Genomic DNA, 25,093 nt, shown 5'->3' with positions numbered 1-25,093 from the left:
CCTCCTTGTCTACACTAGTCATTTCTTACAGCCCTTTTCAGAAATTTTCCACATGATTAATGTTCCATTTAAAAACCTCCACTTTGGGTAGGTTTGCAGTAGATGCCACACAGCTGTAGCTGTCAGTGGGTCATGCTGTGTGATAAATTAGCCAAGACGAAGCTCTGGGAACACTGTCACTTTCCTCCACTAACACAAGAGCCGTGGATGAGTCCCTGCATCATTGCTGCTCCAGATATGACACCTGAGACCAACAACAGGGCTCTGTGGACAGAGAATTCTGACCAGAGACCTACCCCCTGCTACCTGCATGGGTCAGCTATGTTGTTTCATAGAAAGTGCCTCGGTGTCCCCTTCTCTCAAACAAAAACATAAAAATCCCAATCCTTCCATTAAAAAAATTCTCTAAAGACTGCATCATATAAGGTTCCAAACACTGGGTATATGATCTTGCTTTCATCCCCTTGTCAAGGCAATTGACCTCTCTGGCTGCTATTTTCATCTAAATAAAGGGAGAGTCCCTTACTATTCTGCTCTCTATGAATCTATAGATATGGAAGAGGTACCTATTTTTGAGTTGAGGTCTTGTGTAACTTTTTCAAAGTTGTTTTATTAGCATTGTAGTAAATCTTCCCATTTAACAACTTAAAAAAAAACTATGCAAAATATCTGATAACCTATTATAATTAGATACACTTGTGAACACAATATGATTACAGCACTAAGACAAGATGATTTCCCCACTACTTCAATAATAGTTGGAAATAATTATTTCCTATAACACTAAAAAGTACAGTTTTATATCTCAAAATGCCAGTGCTTTAATGTATTCAAACAGATTGTTGCCCCTTGGAGTCTACTACACATGTTAAATTATTATTATTCTGATTATCACACCATGATTATAATGTATTCCACTTAGCACTGTGGATTGTATTTGTTAAGTAGTTCTAGATAATTTATTACTTATCCACTCAGTGGTTCTTACACAGCACCTGAGCAAAAGTTAAGGACAAAATGTAAGCCTTTAGTCTAAACAGACTTAATTTTCAATATTCAAAACTCAGCCTTAGGCTGCCTAAACAGAGCTGGCGTGGTTTAATTCCTTTTGTCACAATCCCCCTGGATAAATAATTCCTTAATTACTTCTTAGATGGAAATATTAATCATGGGGCAGCCTTTAATAAGACCAAAATTATGGCACTTCTTATCCCCAAAGGTTAACAGGGGAAAAAAATTATTCTTCTCTTCCTTTCTTCTCTCTCCCCTGATACACAGCTTGTGTGGCACCAATCAGTTTGCCATTTGAATTCTATTTAAGCAAATATGTCATCTATCCTCAGAAGTTCTGAGGTCCCCGAGCAAGGGAATGGTGTCTGATTCATATCAGGATTTGCCACAGAATTGACTTTCAATAAATGAAATAGCCTGACTTTATACAAACATAACTGATTTAAGTAAATTTGGAAAGGCCTTAACAATTGTGTCACTGCTTCTGTTTGACTGTGTGATAGTTGGTCAGTTTCACAGTTGGTCAGTACGTTGGTTTGGGGATTTAGGAAAGCTAATCACTTAGTATATATGTGTTCAGTTGTTCAGTTGTGTCTGATTCTTCACTGCCCGATGGACTGTATAGCTCACCAGGCTCCTCTGACCATGGAATTTCCCTGGCAAGAATCCTGGAGTGGGTTGCCATTTCCTACTCCAGGGGATCTTCCTGACCCAGGAATCAAACTCGAATCTCCTGAAGTGGCATGTGGATTCTTTACTACTAGTGCCACCTGGGAAGCCAGTATAAATGTAATCACTCAGTATAAATAATATTGAAACCTCAACCACGTGGTGGATTTGGTACTCTGCACTGGAAATGTTTCCTGCACTCTAGAAACACAGTGTGTTGGACAAGATAGACTTACAAAAAGATAGGTCAACCATGAACTTCGCTATTAAGCTATCAAACACTATAGTAGAGAGTGGAAACATTCCTTTTGACCCTCAGATACTGCCCAGAATGGCTCTCTTGATTTGACAAGTGTGTGGAGAGTGTACATTCATTGTCCCAATGTGATGGTGTAAGAAACCCTTTTGCGAGCCTATCCAATCTGTAGATGTTTAAAATCTCAAGGGTGAGAAGTTTGTTCGCAGAGGAGAGGAGCAAATCTATTTACATAATTGAGATGAAAGTAAGAAGTGTTGCACACAGAGACCTTTCAGACAGAACAACTTCCAGGGTTCTTGGTTAAGCACAGAAAGCCACAGTCTGATCTACTACTGAGTGTAAGCTGGAGACGTAAGAGCTGTGACAGGGTTTTCTATGTTGCAGAGATCTCACTGAAACACAAGAAACACAGTTTTGAAGAAACTGATTTGGAGAATCCTCTAAATGAGACAACTGATGTGAATTGGGCAAGTGTAGGTTCTGTAACACAAAAGTAAGAGATCAAGGTAGAAAAATAGGCAGCTGTAAAGAAAACAAAAGACAGCCAGGAGAGAGAAAACGTGCATATGTGGAGGGGCAAGGGGGGAAGGGGGGCAGTGTGTGTATGTATGCATGTTAGAATTGAATATTCAACAAATAAAGGAAGGGAAGAACTTGTCAAAAATTTGTGTCAGTTATGAATTTGGAAAAAATTAACTTTGAGCTTCTCCTTAAACCATATACTAAATAAACTTCTAAACTAATTACAGAGCTACATATTAAGATATTAAATTCCAATTATAGAAAAACTAGACTGTAAAATTGAATACCAAGTGTGTAAATTTAGAAGTAATAGAAGAAATCACAAAGAATAGATCATCAGACTTAATTACACACAATTAAAATTTCTGCATAGTGAAAGAACCCAAAATAAAAAGGCAGATGGGAAAAGAAATGCTGCTGTAAATATATTTTTAGAAAAAACAAAGAGGTAATGATTTTATTCTGTGAAGAACAAAAGGAACATCAATTTTAAAAAGGAAAATAATTAATAGTAGATGAATGAGTAAAATATTCTAAATAAGATAAAAGGTGTTTTTATCATTATCCTACTATTCTATTTATTTTTATTAAATAACATTTAACAATAATTACTGCCTGGAATTATGTGAAGTGTTGAACATACATACTGAGCCCTTCTTGTAAAAACTACTTGATAATTGGTTTAATTCCCAAGAAATGATCAAAATTAAAAATCAGATATGAAAACTGCAGTGAAAAATTAGTGGTGATTATTTAACTATTTACATATGGAGCTAAGAGGTTATGGAATTTAAAGACCAGAATGTATATGTTATAAACCTTAACCAAGTAGCTCTAAAAACATAACAAATAAAAATTAAGACACAAAGGAAATAGAGATGGGAAAAAAGTGAAAACTGGTAATTTCTTAAATCTCCTATGGCAAGAAGTTGGTTAATAAGGTGTCTACTATTTAAAGGATGTAATTTTAAAAGCTTAATTCCTACCTGTTAATATTTTATAAGCTGTTCCTTCTTAACTTTGAAAGGATCTTTGGGGAAAGGAGAAATGGCATGTGATAAAGAAACATTTATCTGAAATTCAGCTCTTCTTTCAATTCTTTCTTCTGTAATACTGAAGGGAAATTAATTTTAATGTTTTTAATTTAAAGACGGCAGCTTAAGAACAGGCCTCTGCTTTTCTCTACTCTTATGAGTCATAGGCCAGCCAGACCAGACGGCCATCTCACAGGCAGCAAGCTGTCCGGGCAGCCCTTTCTGAAGAAAAGTCTTGAAACAAAGGAATATATGGTATGGGGAAAGTTTATATAAAGCTGGAATTTTAAATTATTGAAGTGGCTAAAATAAACCCAGTTGTTGGATAATAAAAGTAGAAGGTAAAGGAGAGGACTAGAAGAGTAAAGTCAAAGTGAAGTGAAGTGAGTGAAGTGAAAGTCACTCTGTCCTGTCTGACTCTTTGAGACCCAGTGGACTATATATAGTCTATATTCTATATAGAGTTCTATATATAGAATTCTCCAGGCCAGAATATTGGAGTGTGTAGCCTTTCCCTTCTCCAAGGGATCTTCCCAACCCAAGAATCAAACTGGGGTCTCCTGGATTGCAGGTGGATTCTTTCCCAACTGAGGTATCAGGGAAGCACATACACATACATATGTTATTAATTTAGTAACTTGAAATTGCTTTGGTGAGTATAAAATTGTGTTCGTTTTGATGATAGCCATTCTGACAGGTGTGAGGTGTTATCGTTATTTTGATTTACATTTCCCTGATGATTAGTGAGGTTGAGCAACTTTTCATGTGCCTGTTGGGTTATTATGAATTATATGAAATCATGTGTGTGAAACTTTGGGAAATTGTAAAGCATTAAAGAATTATTCATTCAATTTTTTAAAAAGTCCAAGAAAATCAACAGTGAAAATATAAAAAATACAGAGTACTTGAAAATTAAGGAACTCCCTCAGGCTAAATTAAAAAGGAAATCCAAATCAAAATTATCAAATTGTTCATAAAAGAGTGAAAAAGAAGCACAGAACTCAATCCAACTGATGTGGGAGACAGTGTTGTTTGATGCTGAGTCAGACTGCCTGGAGCTGTGTGATTCTGGAAACATTACTTAACCTGTCTGAGCCTCAGCAGTCTCACCACTGCAAAACAGTGATGATAACAGCACTCGCCCAGAGGAGTGTGGTGAAGGCTGAATTAGAATTCACAGAAAACACCTAGAAGTCAAGTACGTAATAAGGGTTCTTGAACAGTTTGTATCTTGCTGTCTTCATCCCTCCCTCTACTTTCCTTCTCCCCTTACTCTTCTCCTTCCTCCTTGTTTTTTAAAATTCTCTAAATGTGATTCTACTACTTTTATAATAAAAAAGTACTTTAAAATGTCTAATGGAGCTATTTCATTGCAAATCACATTATTAATGAAATTCAAAGGAAAAAGCCTTCAACTGAATAAGAAGTATCATCATTCCTTAGCTCAGCGTCTTCTGATATCCCTCCTTTCTGCTGGTGGAGGTGTGTTAGAGTGAGGAGAGGCACAAACCAGCGCAGAACTATTTGATTTTGCCTATTTTAGACAGAAAAAAATGACCCAGTTTCTGAGAAGGCCATCTGGGACCTACCATAATTTCTATAAGGAGGGTTATCATCTATCTCCTTTGTCTCAGAGAGAGCTGTAGAGGGAAAGAAAACAAAGATATCAGACTTCCAGCCTTTTATTTCCGAAAGTCTAATTTCAAAAGAAGGAAGAAGAGATATTGTTGCAGACTTTTCCCCAAACCTCTTGTGACCACTCCAGACGGGAAACAGTCTGCAGAAGATGAAGAGTCGGGGGCAGGTCCCAAGACAGGAAGCATCCAGGCAGCAAGTTCAGCAACTGACAAGACCCCATAAAGAACTGGCTTGGGGCACACCAAGGCAGGGGCCAGAATGTGCAGCCTCCAAGAGGAATTCACATCCAAGGGTCATATATGTATAAAGCAGAGTGCAGGATCCAGAGGCCTTGCCAAATGGAAAGGTCCGTGTCCAGCAGTACCTGACCTCAAAGGACAGGTCATGTGAGGGCCAGGTAAGCACCCATTACCAGACACTGGTCCTGTGGAAGCCCTGGGAGTTTGACACTATCTTCAGTGTCAGGACCTGCAGGGAAGAATGTTAAAGTTTCCCAGTTGCCCAGAAGAACAAAGGCTCAAAATAAAAAATATTTTGGAAAATAAAGTAATACTTTGTTGCACATCTGAGTTTATAGTGAGACTGCTACTTGCCATAAGATTCTTCCCCACCTTCAAATCATGGACTCATGTGACACGCCACCAACTAACCCTGATGTGAACTCGCCTCTGGAGTCCAATGCTTCCTCGGTGATAATGGCTGGATGGCACTTTCTCTCTATCGTCTTTTGCAGCCCTTTCTAGGAAACATACCTTGGAGGCTTATGTTCAGTTTTGTTGCTCTGCATTGTGCTGTTAAGACTACCCTTGAGTCCATATATATGTGTTAGTATACTGTAATGATCTTTATCTTTCTGGCTTACTTCGCTCTGTATAATGGGCTCCAGTTTCGTCCATCTCATTAGAACTGATTCAAATGAATTCTTTTTAATGGCTGAGTATGGTAACGATAACCCTATATGCAAAACAGAAAAAGAGACTCAGATGTATAGAACAGACTTGTGGACTCTGGGAGAAGGCGAGGGTGGGATGTTTCAAGAGAACAGCATTGAAACATGTATATTATCTAGGGTGAAACAGATCACCAGCCCAGGTTGGGTGCATGAGACAAGTGCTCGGGCCTGGTGCACTGGGAAGACCCAGAGGGATCGGGTGGAGAGGGAGGTGGGAGGGGGGACTGGGATGGGGAATACATGTAAATCCATGGCTAATTCATTTCAATGTATGACAAAAACTACTGTAATGATGTAAAGTAATTAGCCTCCAACTAATAAAAATAAATGGAAAAAAAAAAAGGAAAAAAAAAGACTACCCTTGAGATCCTTTCATCTTCCTCTTCTTCCCTTCTCTCACTTTACTGATGAGGAAATCAAGGACAATCATAGAAATAATGCCTCCAGGCCACACAGCTAGATAGAGTGGAGTTACAGCTGTTCATGAATAGAGTCTTCTCTCTTCCTAGATTGAAGCAGGATATTCCTCCTCATAGCCCTGGGAACTCAGCCAGCTCTCCCAAGAGATGAGGACACCGGCCCACAACACCGCCTGCACTGCCGCATGGCACACTCCCCCGCAGACATGACCCCAGGCACTGAACACGTTCAGGTTTTACTGCTGGTCCCCAAGAGGAACTGTTTGTTGCACAGGCACAGCTCATGAGATATAATCACAAAGAATCTTTCCAACTCTCTGTCTCTCCTATAGATTAACATATCCTGCGAGCTGCCCTAGGGCTTGGAATATAGCTTGTACTCAATAAATTCTCATTGACACTGATTCCATTGCTATGTAATTATTACAGTAACATGATAACACAATAATTAGATTAACGATAGCATCTGCAATTTGTTATACAGAGGACTTTGTGTGTGTCACCTCTCACACAGTGACCTTCTACAGGCATCATCACAGACGCTGTACAGATGAGAAAACCAAGACCCAAGGTGGCATGGGAAGCAGGATTTTGAATCCAAAATCTGTCTGAAAGCAAATCAAAACCTTGCTCTCTAAAAGGGTGATTGCTTTCCCCCTGCTAAAATCTTCTAATGCCCTTTAAGTTTGCTCCAAGAGATTAGTTTTTTCATCTGCCCCAGGATTAATTTCCAAGATTTTCCTGGTTATTTCTGGTTATTATAAAGTTCTGTAGTCATTTGAAGTCACAAAGCTCTGTCTTGATTGTGAAATTAGAAGGACTGAACTGAACTGAATAATCAGCACTTCAATCTTAATTTGAAAATAAGACTTATCAGCTTCCTTGGCTAGGGTTTCCCGCAGTTACAAAGCCTCTCTCTTCTTGCTCATCTTTGTTACCACTTGTTACCTGCTGTTTCTTTTAACTTTTTAATACTTTATGTGGAAACTTCCAGGCACACACAAATGTCAAAGAGTAGTATGATCAATCCATTACTCACCTTCAACAGTTATCGCCTCACTAACCCATGGCCAGTCTTGTTGCAACTATACCACACCCACCCACCATTATCTGGCCAACGTTCTGAAAACCACCTCCCAGTGTTGGCCAGTGGAGAAATTTAACGAAGAAGGAAAAAAATCTTACCTGAGTAGCAGGTACACTCTTGTGCTCTCTGGGCCTGGCAAGTGTTTAAAAGATATATATTTTTTTTTTTAATGGGGGAGATTTGGTGAGTTCTCCAGAGAGTGCTGTAGGTATTGCTCCCCTGTTATTCCTTCAGTGTGAACACACACATCTCCATTTTGGTGAATGGCTTCGTCAGGAATCCAGTGGCCATCCCTAGAGTTTTGTTTTGTTTTGTTTTGTTTGGCTGAGGTCCCATAAACCCTGCAAGTAGCCTATTGCACAGGATGAAGATGACTCAGGCCCATTCCCTCATCAAGAGCCTTCATCTGCTCAGTGGGACACACTCAGGCAACCCTTGTCCTAATTAATTCTAGAAACATGGGCAAGTGTGATTCTGGTCACCTCTTCTCCAGCTGGTCCATCTGTTGCAAGCTTCTCTCTCATCCTTTAGATTTCTAAGTGCAACTCTTACTAAGGTCATAGAGTAGTTCCATAGAAGTACTTCTCATTATTCTTGATGTTAGGAATAGGCACACCAGCACCTGTCCAAAAAAAAAAAAATTTCTTCTTCCCAACCCTTTTATACCTCAACATGAAAAGACGGTTAAGAGCCCTAAATCAGTGTTACTCAGAGCGTGGTTCTGGCAAACAAGATACAGAGCCTGTGATGGGTTATAAACCAATGCATTGCTTCCTTCATCAAGAAAGTCTTGCTATTAAAAAAAAAGTCAGCTGAACTAAACAAAGTGCTTAGCAATGTAGCTGATCTACTTTCTGGTTCAAGTTCCTCATGTCATTGGAGACTGCAAACAAATTGCTCATGGACCGGCTTGAACAGTTCTTGGCCATTTACTTTGGGATTTATCCACAGTGGAAGCATTGGAATAAACTACTGTTTGCTCCTGCCAAAATTTGATTGTTCAATCAAAACTGGGACAGTAAGAATCCTGTTCTAATCCTGAGATATATAAGAAAAGATCAAGGACTCAGACCTATACAGAACAATCACAAAGATTCAGATTCTAGAAAGATTTCATAGGCATGGTTCCTGGTCTTCAGTTCCTGTTCCTCTGTGGTGGTCACTTGCAAATCCTATGAAGGCATCTGTTTCCACTTGCTGAAGCAAACAGCCATATCCCAGGTTCTCACCCTTCAGAGCAAGCAGTCCAGATTTCCAGCCTCAAATATTATATTTCCTTATCTGTGGGCTTTCTCTCATCTACGAGTCTACTTTGCTCTCCCAGCACAACAAATGACTGAGAAGTCTGTATATAATTATCCTGTCTCCTTCACTCCTTACCAGGATGATTCTGAAATACATGCCCTACACTGGTGCTCAAAGTTTCCCAGCGAAGCACAGCCAAGAGCTCATCACATTCTGAGAGCTCTCCACAAGGAAGATCCTTCCAACTGCAACTTCTGGAGAGAAGCTCTCCAAGAAACCTGAGATGCTAGTTCAACTTGGCAATTAAGATACTCTGAGAGGAGCGTTGAAGACAAGGTGTTGTTGCCCTTGCTTGCTTGCCCTGTATCTGCTTCATCAACAACAAGGGCATATTATGGGCAAAGGTCCATCTGAAGCCAGACTAGGAGAGGCATGGACTTGAGTTCAATGTCATAATCTTTCAGAAAGGATTCAGAGTGGACAGCTAGGAAGAGCTGCTTACCCAGCCCTTCCTGGATCACCCACTTGGGATCATTCATTGCTAGTCAACAATTCCAAAGAATTGGAATTCTGGCTGTCAAACCCCACTTGCTGGGGTGATGAGTCATTCCACAGTGTGCAGATTGATCGCGCTCTCTCGCCCTCTGCTGAGTCTGGTTTCAGTGATCTTGCCAGGTCCCAGGGGCACCTGAGCATCCTATTCAGGTGGGCAGCACAGAATTTAAGCAGCGTGCACAAAGAAAGATGATGAGGCAGAGGCTGACTTCTGAAACTCATGCTCTCGTGGCGAGACTGGTGAGAAAGCAATCACAGCCAAATGTGGTTTCTGGGTTTCAAGTCAGAATTTTGACTCTGCAATAAGGGACAGACCTCAGTAAATAAAACATAAAATGAAAATAGGTGAGTTACCTTGGGAAAATCATTTCTTCTTTCTGATATTTCCATTTTCTCACCTTGAAATTCAAGCCCTAATTCTCATCGGGGGTAGTTTGAAGACTCAGTGAAAGGACTTGTGAAAACATTTTGTAAAATGCAGAGTGTGATAAAATGAAAGGGATGGGGTGATATTTGAATAAATGATATGTTCGTATCCTATAATTCTCATTATATGCTAATGGTTACCCTAACTATATAACGTTATCCTGCTAACATTAAATATTAAATTCATCACAAACCATATCTAATCTCTCAGTAAATCCTGCTAGTGATGACTTCAGAATACATCCAGAAGTCCACCATTTCTCTCCACTCTTGTTGGACCTCCCTGGCCTGTCTGGTCCAAGCCTCCATCCACAGCCTTCTCACTCCTCCCTCCCACCACCCAACATCAACCTTTTAGCAGGCAATTTTTTAAATTGTGGTAAAATAGTAGATGATCCCTTCCGAATGTAAATCAACCATGTCACTCTGCTGTGGGAACCCCACTGATGCGCCACAAGTCCTAGCAGGGCCCCTCATCCTGTATCACTAGTCCCTGGCTTCCTGTGACACCCTCCACCTCTCTGCCCTTCATTCTTCCACTCCAGCCATGCTGGCTGCCTTACTCCACCTCAAACAGTAGCACATTCATGCCTTAGAGCATTTGAACTTGAATCTGCAATGCTTTTCTCCAGAGTGCTGAGAGCTCACACACCTTCACCTCCTTCAGGATTCTTCTCAAATACCAAAGGCATTCCCCATGCCTTGGTATGAAAAGTAGATTGCCACCAGCACCCAGCTCCATGTCCTATACTGCATGCCCAACCTTCATTTTTCTCCACAGCACTGACACCATCTCACATGTCAGATATCTGTTCATTTTCCTAGAGCCTGCCTCCTCAACTAGACTGTCATCTCCTCGAGGGCACAGAAATCTCCTTCTTTCACCTGAAGGGTGAATGGTCCACTGCAGTTACCTAATACATATTTGTATGAATGAGTGCACGAATGATTGAAGGACATATTGATCAGCCAATCAATCAACCCACAATATACTCTGCACACCCCACAGAGTGCAAGGATCATCATAGGGGAGAATGGATACCATGCACTTTCTAATCTGAAAGCAGTGCTGATTCAGGTTTTTAAGGCAGGAGTGCTAGGATGAGCCAGGGAATCTCAGTACACAGTCTTACAGGGTGTCAGAAATAACTTCACCTAAACGGACCGTTGATTCTCTGCCTAGGGGCTTAGACTTGGCCTTCATGATTTCTTCCCAAGCATCCTGAATGGACTGGCTCCACGGTCCCTTCTGCCCCCACAAGAACTCAGCAACAGCAGGAATCCAGCTCCCCACCTCTGTGCTCTATTTATACTCCTTGATGCCTCTTTATGAAAGTTAAAGTGGTCAGAAGCTGAGAGAGGCACAAATGTGCAGATAGCACTATTGATTTTTCCCTCCTGAGAGAGACCAGGCTGCCAAACTGTGTGGCTACAAAGCAGGCAAAATGGCCTGGCAGGGGTCCCAGTCCCCTCCACTACCACCCCGCCCCCCGCCACCATACACATGGTTCATTCTCTGATCCCCACCTCCCACCCTTGAAACCCACAAGACCCCTGTTTCTCTCTCCTCTGCTCTGGACCTTCCAGACCCAGGAGCCATCGCAGTGGCAGTAACTAGCCCAGCAGTTGGTTTCTGCCATTTTTATTTTTAGGCGTGATGCTGTCCCTGAAGAGAAAATAAAAGCAAATAAAATTCAGGCTGCTGCTATTGATCTCCAGTCATTTCTGAACGTTGCTACAGCAACCAATAGGGGCTTTGCAGCCACTCTTTCCCTCCTCCCCACACCCTCCTCCCCGTCATGTGGCATAGGACCCGGGCCGTCAGGATAGCATCAGCACAGCATCCCGTCATGAAAAAGCAGCCGTCCACAGCTTTGGAGGAAAGAGTCACCCAGGATCTAGGGCCAGGCAGTCGGTTCTGTCCACGCGGTCCATTCGCTGCAGGCCAGCCCCGCCGCCAGGCCAGGTCCTAAGTGACACGCAGAGGGAGGCTGAGCAAGTGCTGTTAAACACTGATGCAGACACAGGGAGAAGAAATGGAAAGAAGCCTGCAACATTTCAGGAAGTTTACAGCCTGGACTTTCCCTGCCTCCCCCTGAGGAACTAGCAAATTTTCAGCAGCCCTAGTCATGAAGTCAGGGAGATTTGATTTTGGTGGCTCTGCCTGCTTCACCTCCAGGCTCCTCAGGGACCTGGTATGCCCCACCCCTCCTTCATACCACCAGGGACCTGGCTTCCTGCTCTGTGGTGGAAGCCAGAAAAATCAAATTAAAATATTTATGCTGGGTTACAGGTGACAGCAACATATGGGCCAGGGAGGGGGCTGTGCCTAAAGCTCAGCTCAGGTCAGCTCTGGCACCTGGGGGGACTGGGGGGACTGGATCAGGACCCCAGCCCCTCACATAGCCTGCAGCTTAATAACAATTACTATCATGAGAATGGTGCCAATCCATTCCAGCACATGTGTGTCCAAGCCATGGGTCTCACCATGGCACAGTCAATATACCCATTCCTGTGTGAGTACAAGATGGTTAAACCTTCAGCTGCTGCTAGAGTACATGGTGGATGATGAAAAAAAAAAAAAAAAAACTTTATGGGAAATGTCTTCCAGGTAATAGGTAGCAAGCTCAGAGCTGTTCTATTTCCACCCAAATCAGAGCAGTCTATAAAAGCCTTCATACACCAGCAGGAATGGGAGTGGAAGGTGTTTGTAATGGGCAACGCTGCTGCCATTCACTGCTAAGTGTGCTCTGACTGAAAGACTCCTGCAGTGGCCAGATCTCTGCAGCAGAAAATAGCCACAGATGGAGCTGTGCCTGCAACAACGAAATTCATGAACATGCACAGGGAAGGGGTCCCAGGGGCAGCCTGGAGCAGGCCACCACCAAGATCTCTCCAGGCCCTGGGCTTCTCTCCTAAGATCCCGCCAGTCTCGGGGTAAATCCTTCTCCCTGAGTGCTTCATCCAAGGTGCTCTCCTTGTCTGCCTCCAACCTCCCCTCCCCTTGGAGACCAAGACCTTGAGAAATAAAACCATGATGACTTCTGGCTAGTTCTGCTTTCAGTTCTCCCTCACCCTTGCAAATCAGAGCCCAAGCATCCACTTAGGTGGAAGAAGGAGGAAAAAGAAACTGGGTTATTATCTGTTCTGCCACTAATCACTCTCATAGTCATTAATCTGAGGACTGACACAGAGTTCACAGTCCCTTCCCGAAAGCTTATGTGTCCTCAAGGCCAGAGACTATGCAGTTTGAGATAGGATGCAAATTTAATGAGTACTTAGTGATGAAATTTAATGTATATTGAGTGGTTCTAAGTATTGTAAGTATAAATAGTTATAACTGCTCCAAATGCATTGCGTGCATTGGTCTGTTCATCCTCATAGCATCTTGAATGGGAGGCACTATTATTGCTCTCATTTTAGAAAGGAGGAATTTGAGACACAAAGAAGGCAACTAACTTTCCTCCAAGTCACACAGCTTGGGATTGGTGGAATCATAATTCAAATTCAGGCAGACTGAGAACAGAGCCTCTAGCTCTTTACCATGAGGTTTCACCACCAGGACCCATCCTGTCTCATCCTATCTGAGAGACACTCCAGATGCTGTGGGAATAAAACAGTAATGCAGTGGTTAGACAGTGCCTTCCTTGCCAGCCCTTTCCAGCTGCCTGCCCCTTTGCACCCTCAATGGGCCAGTGAGCAAGGTGACTGTAGGGATAAAGAAGAGGAAAGCCAGGGCTGGAGTTCAGCTGAGTTACAAAAGAACAGACATGGCCAGTTTGTTGAACTTTTAAAATACTTCTAAACTGACAAAAAGTCACTGCTCATGCTCCTCTCGCTGACACCCACCCCGCCACTCAGGATCCAACAATTAAGCGGGTGTGAGGTCTGTAGAAGGCATCCACTCTTCAGGTCTCTTGAAGGCACCAGAGAGGTTGCTACAGTTTATTCATCAGCCCCAACTTGGCCTGATGCTCTATCTGAGTCTGGTGTCGGGGGTGACAAAGGAAACTGAAGTCCCTAATGGTCTCTTGTGTGCCCAGCTGAACCTTGTTCCCTGCCGGGGCCATGTTTGGCTTGACCCCTCACCAGCTTCAGTCTCTGATTCCTGGTTTTTCCCAGCTCAGGCTGGTTGACCAGCCTCCCAGGGGCATGGCTTCTTCCAGCCCTTCCCTTGAGACTGGGCTCTATTCCTATTTCTTAGGCATGGATCCAGATGGGTGCCCTCTTCTGCTTCTGGCACCCCAGCTACAAGCTGCAGCACTCACACCCTCTCCCATCACTCTTCTGCCCCAAGTCTTGCGTCTTGGTGGCATGAACAGCAGGTCCCTCTTGGGAAGGGGAGTGGGCACCCCTGTGGCCCTGCAGCCACTAGTATGGACTGTCCCATCCCCTTACTCCTTGCTAGCAGCTCTTTTATCACCCAGTTAAGTCCAGTTCAGCATTACTGGGAAGCTACTGCTTGTCGGATGTTAGTGTTACAATGACCTGGTTGAGAAAATGGTCCTGTGGGCTCAACTGCTTTGCTATAATAACTATGCATCAGACACTGCCCCTAAGCATTTTACATTTATTAAACTTAATCGTGATGTTAAACTCATGAGAGAATTGTTATTGAAGAGGACACTGAGGTACAGAGAGGTTGAGAAACCTCCCCAGGTCACATAGCAAGTGTCTGGATTTGAATTCAGCATCTGTACCTGCAACCACCATACTGTGGCTGATATTCTAAAGCACAAAACTATGAGTACCAGGACAGGAAGACCTAAGTTCTCCCCGGTCCTTTAGACATACGAATTCAAATTCAAATGGGCATCTTTAGGAAAATACTTTAAAATATGTATCCCAAGACCTTTCACATCTCAAGGGCAGCGAGAAAATGGAACTGGTCAGTTTCTGGGTGAAGAGACAAGATTTTCAGGGAGAAGTTTCCTTTCTTGGCTACTAAGAAGCCTTTCACCCTGTTTCAGAGAGAGCTTCAGGCTGCTGGGGGAAAGCAGAGGATTCTGGTTGACCCTGGAGCTGTGCCCACTGGCCACGCCTGCCAGCAAGCCCAGCCACACAGACGTTTTCCTTCTTTCCAGGGAACCTGCAGGTAAAGATCAGATTTTCTAGGTGATCACAAATACCCTCTCGCGCGCCCCAGGAGAGGGCGCCAGGCCAGCGTCCTCATGGCGCAGTGGCAGCTCCTAGGCACCTGCAATTTGGGACTACCTCACACAGCCATTTTTCCAGCCAGAGCAGGCTCTTTTCGGATAACCGGCTAGATGGCGCCACCTTCTGGACAAATGAAGCTTCTTCTCTCTGGCGGTAGCATCAGCGAGCCCTGCTTCCTGTGGCTACTAGCCCTGGTCCTGGCCTACCTCCTCCAACCCTGAGCCAGGCCAGAGAGGAGCCTTCAACAGAAAGCTCAAGCCAGGGACACAAGTATCCATATCTGGATCTTCCACCGGATTAATTAGCATATTGTTCATTTATTTATCTGCTCTTCTTTCTGCTTCTCAAGGCTCTAACCCACCCCTCCCCTCCCCGCCAGACCATTTTCGCTGTCACCTTCTGGTTAGGGCTTCTAAGCCCTTAAACATTTTGAGCCTCAGTTTCTTCATTTATTAAGATGCAGCACTGTTGTGAACAAGATAGCACACCTGTTTCAGGCACTCAGGGAGGTGGAAAGAGGACTAGTGATTGTCACACGTCTGCCTAAATGAACATGTGCTGGACATAGGTCATGACAGGCCCATGAAAAATGGGAAACACACATTGATAGATATTCTCAGGTTCTCAAAAATTTCTGGACAATACCATTTCCTTTGTAAAATGTGTACAGAAGAACAGAGCCCCTTTTAGGTAAGGATTCTGGGCCATTCATTAACATAACTGCCTATGGGCTTGCAAGACGCAAGACTCAAATCATAGCCCCAGAAAGACAATAAATTATTATATAACACTGGCTCTCAGAGTCTTAACAGAACCATAGAGGTTATACTTGAAATGCCAAGCTCTCCTATTTTACTTAATAAACGTTATTTTTCTTCACTTTCTACTTTGTTCCTTGTACCCTATAAGCTAATTCCTTCCCATCTATTATGGGCTGAATTGTGTCTCCCCACCTCGCCAACAAAAAAAAAAGAATCATATGTTGAAGCTCTAACCCTCACCATCTTAGAATGTGACTGTATTTGGAGATAATTATCTGTCTAAAGGCCCTAAGTTAAAATTATGGAAAAAAAAATTATGGTGGGTCATAGTCCAATCTGATTAGTATCCTTATAAAAGAATTGAAAACACAAAGGTTAGCCATGGACTAAAAACAATTTTTCAAGACAAAGAGCTGGTATTCAGATTAAAGAGCTCTTACAACTTAATTAAAAGAAGGAAAACATGTAATAAAAAAACGGGCAAAAGTTTGAGACAGACATTTCCCGAAAGAAGATATACAAGTGGCCAATAAGCATATGATAAACATATTCAACATCACTAGTCCTCAGAGAAATGCTAATTAAAACCACAGTGTGATACCACTACACACCCACTAGAATGACTAAAGTTAAAGACATCAATAACAAGGGTTGGTGAGGTTGGTAAGGATGTGGAGCAATGGGAACTCTCTCTCCTGCATTCCTGGTAAGAATGCAAAATATTACGGTCATTTTGCAAAGCAATATAACAGTATTTTATAATGTTAAATATTCATTTATTGTTGTTGTTCAGTTGCTAAGTCATGTCCGACTCTTTGCAGCCCCATGGATTGCAGCACACTAGGCTTCCCTGGAGAAGGCAATGGCACCCCACTCCAGTACTCTTGCCTGGAAAATCCCATGGACGGAGGAGCCTGGTAGGCTGCAGTCCATGGGGTCGCTAAGAGTAGAACATGACTGAGCAACTTCACTTTCACTTTTCACTTTCATGATTTGGAGAAAGAAATGGCAACCCACTCCAGTGTTCTTGCCTAGAGAATCCCAGGGATGGTGAAGCCTGGTGGGCTGCCATCTATGGAGCCGCACAGAGTCGGACACGACTGAAGTGACTTAGCAGCAGCAGGAGCAGCAACAGCAGCAGCAGGCTTCCCTGTCCTTCACTGTCTCCCAGAGTTTGCTGAAACTCATGTCCATCAAGTTGGTGATCCCATCCAACCATCTCATCCTCTGTCACCCCCTTCTCCTCCTGCCTTCAATCTTTCCCAGCATCAGGGTCTTTTCCAATGAGTCAGCTCTTCACATCAGGTGGCCAAAGTATTGGAGCTTCAGTATCAGTCCTTCAATGAATATTCAGGACTTATTTCCTTCAGGATTGACAGGGATGATCTCCTTGCAATCCAAGGTACTATCCAGAGTCTTCTCCAGCACCACAGTTAGAAAGTATCAATTCTTCGGCACTCGGATTTCTTTATGATCCAACTCTCACATCTTTACGTGACTATTGGAAAAGCCATGACTTTGACTAGATGGATCTTTGTCAGCAAAGTGATGTCTCTGCTTTTTAATATGCTGTCTGGGTTTGGCATAGCTTTTTTCTCAAGGAACAAGCATCTTTTAATTTCAAGGCTACAGTCATCATCCACAATGATTTTGGAATCCAGGAAAATAAAGTCTGTCACTGATTCCATTGTTTCCCCATCTATTTGCCATGAAGTGATGGGACCAGATGCCATGATCTTCATTTTTTGAATGCTGAGTTTTAGGCCAGCTTTTTCACTCTCTTCTTTCACCTTCATCTAGAAGCTCTTAAGTTTCTCTTTGCTGCAAGTCTGAGGTTGTTGATATTTCTCCGGGCAATCTTGATTCCAGCTTGTGCTTCATCCAGTTCAGCATTTTGCATGATGTACTCTGCATAGAAGTTAAATAAGCAGGGTGACAATATACAGCCTTGATGTCCTCTTTTCCCAATTTGGAACCAGTCCATCACTCCATGTCTGGTTCTAACTGTTGCTTCTTGACCTGTATACAGGTTCCTTGGGAGGTAGGTGAGGTGGTCTGGTATTCCCATCTCTTTAAGAATTTTCCACAATTTGTTGTGATCCACACAGTCAAAGGCTTTAGCATAATCAATGAAGCAGAAGTAGATGTTCTCCTGGAATTCCTTTGGTTTTTTTATGATGCAACAGATGTTGGCAATTTAATCTCCTGTTCCTCTGCCTTTTCTAAATCCAGGAATTTCTCGGTTCACTTACTGTTGAATCCTAGTTTGAAGGATTTTGAGCATTACCTTGATAGCATGCGAAATGAGTGCAATTGTGCAGTAGTTTGAACATTCTTTGGGACTGGAATGAAAACTGACCTTTTCCAGCAATTCCATCCATAAGTATTCATTAGAGAGAAATAAAAATATATATCCCCATGAAAAATGCATGCAAATAATTATGATAGAATTATTCATAAAGGCGAAAAACTGAAAACAGTGTAAATAATATAGACACACCATGGAATACTACAGAACATTGAAAAGAAACAAAAAATGAGTGAATCTCAAAACATTATACTAAATAAAAGAAATCAAGCAGGAAAGTCTATGTACTGAATGATTCTGTTCATGAAATTCAAGAAGAGGCAACACTATAGTGACAGAAAGCAGATCAATGGCTGCCTGGGGCCAGGGTAGAGAGAGAGGGGATCAAGAGCAAAGGGGCACAGGGCATATTTTGGGGGGAAAGGGACTTGGGCTTTATGAAAATGTTTTATTTATTTATTATTTTACCACATTTATAAATATCTTTATTAAATGTATTTTTATTAATTTTATTTAATTTTTAATTAAATTTTAAATTAATTTTTAATTTTTTAAATTAAATGTATTTTTATTTTTAATTATATGTATTTGACATATAACATTGTATGGCAGAAACACTATTATAAAAAAAATTTAAATAAAAATAGGAACTAATAAATTATAAAATTATGTTTAAAATCTACTTATTTAGCACACTTTTAGAATAGAAATACCCTATATAGTAGCTTTCAATGTAACATTACTAAGAAAACAGAAACAAGTAGAGTTGAAATTTAATGCTCTGTTATGAGCAGACAGTATTAGGGACAGGGAGATCCTGCCTTCCTCTCTGAGCTCTCTAGTTCGTATCCTTCACTCAACTCCAGCCACAATAGCTTTCTCCCCATTCCTCAGGGCCCTTACTTCAGTTATAAAGGGATTGTTGTTAATATTGGTTAGGAGGGAAGTAACATAATTGTTTATACTTAATAAAATTCATTAAAGTGTACTTTGAAATAAGTGAATGTTATTATATAAAACTGTATATTTCCATAATAAACAGAAAGAGGACCAAAACCAGAGAGAAAATTTGGCCACGTAGAGACTCCAGAAGGCAACTCAGGGACTCGTCCTCTGAGCTTGCCCATGTTCCTGTCTATCCACACGTACTGTACTCTTTTCCTGTTAATCACACCTTGCCTCACTGAAAAAAAAAAGAGAGAGAGAGAAAGAGAGAGACACCAGGAGTGAATGTACAGAGAAAAGACAGTGTAAGGACACAGCAAGAAGGCAGTGGTCTGCAAGCCAAGGACCTCAGGAGAAACCAAACTTGCCAAAACTTGATCTTGGATTTCTTAGCCTACAGAACTCCGAGACAATACAGTTCTGTTGATTAAGGCCTCCAGGTTGGTTTCGCTACAGCAGCGCTAGCAGAGTAATGTATCATCTTAGGACTAGACAGTTGCTGACCTTCCATCGATGCAGATGTCAGCCAGGAGGAAGCACTCGGGCTGGGCTGGACTTGCACTTACAGCCAGGCAGGGCCTGGTGGGGACCAGCCCCCCTGTTTCCCTCCACGATTCCAGGCCCAGAGAGGGTTCTGAACGGAGTAGGCAGCTGACTGCAGGAAGGACCTTCCCTTAGGCCCTGGAGAGTGGCTGCCAGATTTCTGCTTCTCTCCATCCTGACTCAAGAGTCACCAATTCCCACTGCAGAGGAGAGGGCTCATAAACCACAGTGCCCAACTGCGGGGGTCACGGCAGGGCAGGGTCACCCTCTGCAGGGCTGTAAACAGGGGCTGAAGTTTATGGCTGTGTGAGATGTTTACAACAGAAACATTTGTTTCTCAAACTGCTCTCCGGTTGCTGAAGTAAAATTTCCTCTAAAGCTGAAAAGTACCCATCCATCTGCTTGATGGTGACTTCCCCGCAGGCAAAAAGAGCAGAGGCTTGGGCAACTGGAATGGGTTGGGCTGGGGAGGTGATGACAAATCAAACCGAGACCCAGGTGGTGCTGGGGATGTTGTATACTTGACCAGAAGATAGTAAAAACAAAACAAAAAAAAACCTGACTCTGATTTGTGAATTTATTTGTATGAAAACTTTTAACAAAGAGTTATAAAACAACCACAATTAATTACACATTCAAAACATTTTATATTGAAAATAGGGGGAGAACAAGATGGCGGAGGAGTAGGTGGACTGGAGTACGTCTCTCTCCACGGATACATCAGGAATGCACCTTCAGACACAAGTGCATGCAGAACACCCGTTGAGAGCAGACAGGAGTACCTGACCAGTGGAAAACAATATATAGAGCCACACAAAACTCGGTAGGAGAAAGGAGTGAGGAGGAAAAACAGGAGTGTAAGTAGGACTGGACCTGCCCTCGGTGGGTGGGGGAACTGAAACAGGGGTCCAATCCCAACATCAGGGCAATTGTCTGAGTCAGAGGAGAAACATTCAAGGCTGAGAGTGAAACAGCTGATCTGTGGCAGCCTAAATGGAATGAGAGTCAGACAGTCCTTGCTGCAGCCATACATACCCCTAACAGGAATGCTGGTCCCCTAGAAGGCACCACGGCTAGGAGCTGGAGTTTAGGGATTGTGGATCCCAGGGCAAGGGCTGCTGTTGACTGGGGAGAGACAGATTGAGGGGATGTGAGGGAGGAGATTGTGGTGGGAAATACCTGTGGAGGAAAGTCAGGCAGCCAAGGAAGCAAGGTGATACTGCTGAGTCACGGGTAGGGGGTGGAGCCATCACCATAGCCTCTCTCTCCCCACATGCCAGTATCAGCAGCTGAACAGTAGAGAGGCTGGCCCATCAAACGCCTGATGCACTGAGCTACAGAGTAGGACCCACCCAGGGTGCCCCTTTAAGTGTCTGATGCGCCGAAGTACAGAGTAGGACCCCAGCCAGGGAGGCCCCTCTATGTGCCTGACGCACCAAACAACAGAGGAGGACCCCAGGCAAGGGAGCCCTCTAAGTGCCTGAATGGGTGGAGCTACAGAGAAAGACTGGCCAAAGAGGCCTTCTGATCGCCAGCCACAAGATGCTCGAATAAAGACTCTGATAAGAGCCTAACTCCTGCAGTGGAGGCAGTTCATGTCCTTGCACACTTGGCGCTGCCAGAGTGCCCATAAGCCAAGCAGCTGTGCCACCTTCATGCTCAACTCTCACTGGGGCAGAGCTGCCACAGGCAAAAAATTCTTGCATCTATGCACGCAGGGACACTTCGGTCGTGTCCAACTCTTTGCAACCCTGTAGACTGTGGCCTGCCAGGATTCTCTGCCAAAAAGTGGGGTTCTCCAAGCAAGAAGATTGGAGCGTATTGGCCAATACTGATTGCCATACCCTTCTAGAGCACTATATTTCCCGCTGCCCTAGCCGCCAACTCCCCTGAGTACCTGGTGCTGCCAGAACCCCTGCGACCCAAGCAGCTGCACCACCTCCGCCCCTGGCCTCACAGGAGCAAACGCAAGTCCTCCAGGGCAGCCTCAGGAGCAAACCCCAGTGGACGACCCATATCCAGAGGTGGAAATAAGACCATAATTGAAAGCCAGGGAAACTGTGGCTAAGGAAGACTCAAAATCTTCCCACCAGCTGTACTGCTGCATATTAAACCCACATGATCAACTAGGCAGACTGTGTGCCTATGAAATATATAAAAGGTCACTGAGAACTCCCACAAAAGAAAAAGCATGAGTTCTGATAGCTGTGGACATTAGAGGCAAGAACACACCGGAGCAGGACCAAATTAGAATCTGAGCTGCCCCCACAGCAGGTCCAGAGATCAGCACAGTGTTGGAGGACATCCTAGGGAAGTGAGGTGGACTGTGACTCCCAGCGAGGGAAAGGACTCTGACAGCAGTGCCTCAAGAAAGACATTTGTTATTTTTATGTTTTAACTTGTTCTATAGATTCGTTTGGATTTTTTTTTTTTTTCCTTTTTCCCCTCTCTGTTATAGTTGTCGATTTTACTGGCACTCACTATGAAATCCAATTAAGCTTTTGAACTTTTTTTTCCCCAGTCACATTTTTATTGTTGTTATAAACTCTGCCTCTACGTTGGGCTTTGCAGTTCTACTGAGTTTTCCTTATTTTCTTCTTTTCTCTTTTTTTAATTTTAAATTTTCTAAACCTATTATTATTTTTTCTACATTTATTCCTTTGTTTGCTTTTCCTACTGTTATTTTCCCCTTGCAGTAAATCTTTAATGCATATTAATCTTCTTTATCTAACTCTATTCAACTTTATATATCTATTCTTTATTTCTTTTCTTTCTCTCCTTTCCTCTCAACATATGTGTTAGTTTTATTTTCATTGCTTTATTCTCCAATTAACACGTTGCTTTAGCTTTGTTTTCCAGTTTGTACTTTCGTTAGTTTTCTTCTGGGAGATACAATTTTTGTTTCTTTTGTTTGTTAGATCAATCTGTTGTACTTTATTTTTGCTGGATTGCTTATGTGTGTATATGTATATGTGTATATCCAGTCACACTTTTTATTTTTGCTATAAACCTCTGCCTCTGAGTTGGGCTTTTGCATTTCTGTGGGGTTTTCTTTTCTCTTTTTTTTTCCTTTTTTCTTTCTTCTTCCATTTTTTTTCTTTACTCTTTTTTATAATTTTGATTCTTAATTTTTAAAACCTATTATATTTTTTCTACATTTATTTTTTGTTTGCCATTCCTACTGTTCTTTTCCCCTTGCAGTTAGCCTTTAATGTATATAAATCCTCATCTACCTCTGTTTAACTTTGCATATATATTCTTTCTTTCCTTTCCTCTCAACATATTTGTTAGTTTTGCTTTCATTGCTTTATTCCCCAATTGGCACCTTGTTTTAGTTTTGTTTTCCAGTTTGTGCTTTAGTTAGTTTTGTTCTTAACTGGTTAATATAATTTTTTATTTCCTTTGTTTGCTGGGTCAATCTACTTTATTTTTGTTGGACTGTTTTGACTTTGCTCGAGGATGTATGTGTATATGTATATATTCCATTATTTTGATTATTATTTGCCTGATTTTGTAACCACCATTTGTCTGGGGTTCATCTTTGGTTTCTCATTTTGGGATATTTGTTTTAATCTCACTTAATGTCATAACAAACCACTTGTGGAATCTTTGTTCCTGATCAGAGATCAAGCCCTGAGCCTTTGGAGTGGGAGCACTGACTCCAAGACCCTAGACTACCAGAGAACTAACCCTGCTGCTGCTGCTAAGTCACGTCAGTCGTGTCCGATTCTGTGCGACCCCATAGACGGCAGCCCAACAGGCTCCTCTGTCCCTGGGATTCTCCAGGCAAGAGTACTGGAGTGGGGAGAACCAACCCTCAGCTCAGCTCAGTTCAGTTCAGTCGCTCAGTCGTGTAGACTCTTTGTGACCCCATGAATTGCAGCACGCCAGGCCTCCCTGTCCATCACCAACTCCCAGAGTTTACTCAAATTCATGTCCATCGAGTCAGGGATGCCATCCAGCTATCCCATCCTCTGTTGTCCCCTTCTCGTCCTGCCCCCATTCCGTCCCAGCATCAGGGTCTTTTCCAAAGAGTCAACTCTTCGCATGAGGTGGCCAAAGTATTGGAGTTTCAGCTTCAACGTCAGCCCTTCCAATGAACACCCAGGACTGATCTCCTTTATGATGGACTGGTTGGATCTCCTTGCAGTCCAAGGGACTCTCAAGAGTCTTCTCCAACACTACAGTTCAAAAGCATCAATTTTTCAGCACTCAGCTTTCTTCACAGTCCAACTCTCACATCCATACATGACCACTGGAAAAACCACAGCCTGGACTAGACGGACCTTTGTTGGCAAAGTAATGTCTCTGCTTTTTAATATGCTATCTAGGTTGATCATAACTTTCCTTCCAAGGAGTAAGCATCTTTTAATTTCATGGCTGCAATCACCATCTGCAGTGATTTTGGAGCCCCAAAAAATAAAGTCTGACACTGCTTCCATTGTTTCCCCATCTACTTCCCATGAAGCGATGGGACCAGATGCCACGATCTTAGTTTTCTGAATGTTGAGCTTTAAGCCAACTTTTCCACTCTCCTCTTTCACTTTCATCAAGAGGCTTTTTAGTTCCTCTTCACTTTCTGCCATAAGGATGGTGTCATCTGCATATCTGAGGTTATTGATATTTCTCCTGGTAATCTTGATTCCAGCTTGTGCTTCTTCCAGCCCAGCGTTTCTCATGATGTACTCTGCATATGGGAGTATCAAATAGTGAGAACTCACACAAAGGAAACCACTTGAATACAAGACCCAGCATCATCCAACCACCAGTAGCACCCTGTGCAGGATGCCTCATCTAAACAACAAACAACAAAAATAACAAACCCAATCATCAGCAGACAGAACTACCACCTCACTCAGCCTTGCCCATCAGAGGAAAAACAAACAAACAAATCAACAACAACAACAAAAAAAAAAACACTCAGCACAAATCTCACCCTATACATAGCTTACACTAACCACTGGACCAACCTTAGGAGGGTAGAAGCCAGAAGGAAGAAAGAACTCAACCTTTCTCAAGGAAAGAATTCAACTATGCTTGAAGCCTGGGAAAAGGAGACCTCAAACACAATAAGTTAAAAAAAAAAAAATGAAAAGTCAGAGAAATACTATAAAAATGAAGGAACAAACTAGAAACACAGAAGTCCAACTAAATGAAGGGGAAATAGGCAGACTACTTGAAAAAGAATTCAGAATAATGATAGTAAAGATAATCAGAAATCTTGAAAACAAAATGGAGAAAATGCAAGAATCAATTAACAAAGACCTAGAAGAATTAAAAAATAAACATACAGAGACAAACAACACAATTACTGAAATTAAAAATACTCCAGAAGGAATCAATAGCAGAATATCTGAAGCAGAAGAATGAATCAGTGAGCTGCAAGATAAAATGGTGGAAATAACTTCTGAAGACCAGAATAAAGTAAAAAAAATGAAAAGAACTGAGGATAGTCTCAGAGACCTCTGGGACAATATCAAACATGCCAACATTCAAATTATAGGGGTCCCAGAAGAAGAAAAGAAAAAGAAAGGGTATGAGAAAATTTTTGAAGTGACTGTA

The sequence above is a fragment of the Odocoileus virginianus genome, chromosome 7, assembly GCF_023699985.2.
Source record: "Odocoileus virginianus isolate 20LAN1187 ecotype Illinois chromosome 7, Ovbor_1.2, whole genome shotgun sequence".
Taxonomy (NCBI): domain Eukaryota; kingdom Metazoa; phylum Chordata; class Mammalia; order Artiodactyla; family Cervidae; genus Odocoileus; species Odocoileus virginianus.
Note: the sequence above shows the minus strand (reverse complement) of the source record.